Source organism: Leopardus geoffroyi, chromosome C1 (assembly GCF_018350155.1).
Source record: "Leopardus geoffroyi isolate Oge1 chromosome C1, O.geoffroyi_Oge1_pat1.0, whole genome shotgun sequence".
In the NCBI taxonomy this organism is placed as follows: domain Eukaryota; kingdom Metazoa; phylum Chordata; class Mammalia; order Carnivora; family Felidae; genus Leopardus; species Leopardus geoffroyi.
The window spans coordinates 107,182,391-107,185,874 of record NC_059328.1 but is presented as its reverse complement, the minus strand read 5'-3'; the positions used below and the strand labels follow the sequence as shown (position 1 = coordinate 107,185,874).

Here is a 3,484-nt window from a genome sequence, read left to right as displayed (position 1 = left end):
ACAATAAGGGCGCCTGGGTGGTTCAGTCAATTGCGCATCCAGCTCAGGTCATGATCCCAGGGTCATGGGATTGAGCCCCATGTCGGGCTCTGCACTGAGCATGGAACCTGCTTGAGATATTCTCCCTCTCTCTCTCTCTCTCTTTCTCCCTCTCTCTCGGCTCCTCTCCCCTGCTCGGTGCTCTCTTTTTCTCTACAAATAAAATGAATCTTTAAAAAATGGAAAGATAGTATTCAGTTTACATAAAGCTTAGCCATTATGAGGTTTATGCTATCAAGCAAGGCCCACATACCACCTCCACCACCATCAACCTCACAATTACTAACCATGTTTGCAAAATGATTCATTATCATCATTTGCATAGTTTTTCCTTAGTTCCTCCAAGCACATGGGCCACTATCTTCTATCACCTTCTACAGTGTTAGAATCAATAGTATATATCCCACAGTCTGGGAGATGTGGACACATGGAACAACAATGAAGAGGTGGATCTATTCTTTACTTCTCCTCCTTCCCCTCCTCCTCCTACTTCTCGTCCTCCCCATTTCCCTCTTCCCCCTTCTTCCTAATAATATCAGTTGTGAATCTTGTCCCATCAAAAGTCGTTGGACCCTTCTCCACTCTAACTTTTATGCTGTTCTCCCTACTACCATATGGGAACCAGGAGGTCCCCCTAGGAACCTTTCTCTCTTAGACATGAACTGGCTCCCAACCTCCATATCTTACCCTACCCATCACACCCTCACAGGACAATGACCTTGTTCAGCTGTCACCTCCAGAAAACATCACCCTTCTGGTGCAATGGGGGACTGACCTCCAAAACCTGGGATCTTAGGCTTGAGGTCTTAAGAAACACTTCTGTTTAGCATTTATGTTATCAGATGCAATATATTTGCTTTTCCATGTGATTGTCCACAATCTGTGAGGTACTTAAGGGAAGAAATGTGTATTATCTCTCTGTATTATTAGTGTTGCATGTACTAAAAAGGGACAGAGCCTATGCCAAAGCATGGAAGCGAAGGACTGAATAAGGGCACAGCAGCTGGTCCAAAGCAGACTAAAGTGGGAAGCAATTTGGTAGTCACAGGACATCCTGGTTCTACCTTAGAAGAATTTTAGGGTCATGCCCAGGAAGACACTGGAGGTAGACAACTAGGAACCATGCCAGGCTGTCCCCTCCCCTGGTTGTGAAAGCAGCAGAGGGCTCCGGCCTGCATGATAAACCCAGCCACAGGATAAGAGTGCTCCTGCCCTGAGCTCCTCACCCACAGCATCCTCAGGAACAGCCTCATCCTGCCTCCTCTGTATCTGGTGAGTGTCCCCTCAGCTGGGAGCTTTGGGAAGACAAGCCCAGATGTGATCAGAACCAGCAGGAGGGGACCCAGACAGGGGCAGCAGTGGGGGAGGGGGTGGTGGTGAGGGAAAGAGCCACTGAGGCACCTGTCAGGGGGCTGTGAACCCTCAAAGCCTCAGGTCTTCAGGATTCCTTCCATTCTTGTTCTGAGTATGTGGTCAGGGGTGCACACAGACCCATCTGGTGTCTTAGTGTGCTTGTCCACTCCGTGTCCCCATGTCTGTCCCACACAGCTTGGCTTAGGAAGCAGCTTGGTCATGAGGACAAGTGTTTGACAAAACCCAGAGGGAAGGGACTTTTGTCTGAAGCTTCTGTGTTCACATAAAAAAATGTTTCTTTTATTTGTTCCAGATCAACCTCCTGCCGCGATGTCCTGCCAGCAGAGCCAGCAGCAGTGCCAGCCTCCTTCCAAGTGCCCCCCATCGCCCAAGTGCCCCCCGAAGAGCCCAGCACAGTGCTTGCCCCCAGCTCCCACCAGCTGTGCTCCAGGCTTCGGGGGCAGCTGTGACCCCAGCTCTGGGGGGTAGGGGGCTGCTACCTGAGCCACCTCAGGCACCACGGATCCCATGGATGCCGGCGCCACAGCTCTGACTCCTGTGATGGTGGCAGTAGGCTGCAGTCCGGGGGCTCTGGGTGTGGCCATGGCTCTGTGGGTGGTTGCTGACTTGGGATCCTGATGCTGAGACAAGAGCTCCTAGAGGAAATGGGAATCCAAAAGGCCAGAAAAAGCCATCCTTCCCACCCCATGAGGACGCAGCCTTTCCTGCACCCCCCATTTTCTCTTGCTCAGGCTGAGCTGGGGTTGTCCCCGGGGAGGGTCCCAGCTCTCCCTGCCTGGTCCAGGATGGCACAGCCCCCTCCCTGCTGCACCTGCCAGTGATTGTCAGCACCTGTGCCTGAGGTCATGAAAAAATAAATGTTCTGTTCCTGTTACCCTGGGTGATTCCTGTGTCATTCCACTCTGCCCCTACCCTCAGTTCTTTTGCCAACACTACCCAGCTCTGTGGACAAAGAATCTTCACTCTGGATCAGGAATAAGAGCAGATCGGTTCTCCGCCCCACACTTAGAAGGGAAGTGGAGAGGTTTTAGGCCTGATGGAGACAGAGGATGAGGGGTGTATTTATTTGAAGCCCCGCAACTCTCAGTAAAGGGACAGATTTTTCCTGTGAAATCTGAGTGTCGATCCAATCTGGAAATTGCTATTGTGTGATAAGGTACTTGTATTTATTTTGATAAACTATTTCTGTGTCCTAATTAAGAAACAAGGAATCGGGAGGCAAATGAACAAAATACGCAGAGGAAGAGCTGAATGAAAAGATGGAGGAAGGAGACAGAAGCCTCCAGAAGGAAAGTTAAACTAAAGGGTCTGTCGAGTGCAGGAAGAGAAATGGAAAGGAGAGAAGTGTTTAAATTAATAAGGTCTGGAGGGAGTAATGTGGCGGGAAGTTCCATCAGTGAGGTGGTAGGAGTGTGTGACATTTAAACTTTAAGAACAAGAAAAAGGGAGAAAATGAGTAGTGCTGCTGGGATTATAAATGTATGTAATTTCAGGAGCAAACATTTATTAGACCCTCAGCTCCATGCATGCCTACAGTGGCAAACCTGGAGAATGGGAGCACACTGGCTGGCAGGGCCCGGGAAGCAGCCTTGGAGGCTCGGAAGTGCCCCTCACTGCCACTCTCAAGAACTGACAGCTATCCCTCTGGTTGAATCCAATCTAAGTGGAAAGGGATCAGGGTTAACCCACAGAACTGCCTGCTGGGACACTGGAGAAATCTTGGGAAACTAGAAATGACAAAACAAATCTTTCAAATGAAGTCCCAACGGGGAGTTCCCAGCAATGGAGGAAAGTAGATTCCCCAAACCTGAGCAGGGTGACACCACGTCCTAGCCCTGGACCCACTTATTCACTCACTGCATTTTTATTGAGCATCTATGTGCTCAGTTCTAGGCATTAGGGATACAGCAGAGAATCAGAACAAGTTTCTTCTCTCAGGCACTGACATTCAAATAGGTGTGTGGGTGACAGTCCCCGATATTACACGATGCAGAATGAAACGCAGTGGCACTCTATTCAGTTGGCCATTTACCTTCTGGGACACTGAGGCTGGTCTAATAAACCTAGAGAA

At 49.6% G+C, this 3,484-nt stretch overlaps 1 pseudogene; it reads left to right on the top strand.

The window, feature by feature from the left end:
• The first annotated feature begins 1,256 nt into the window (after positions 1–1,256).
• On the top strand, positions 1,257–2,018 carry LOC123596696 (annotated as a pseudogene).
• The last annotated feature ends 1,466 nt before the right edge of the window (positions 2,019–3,484 follow it).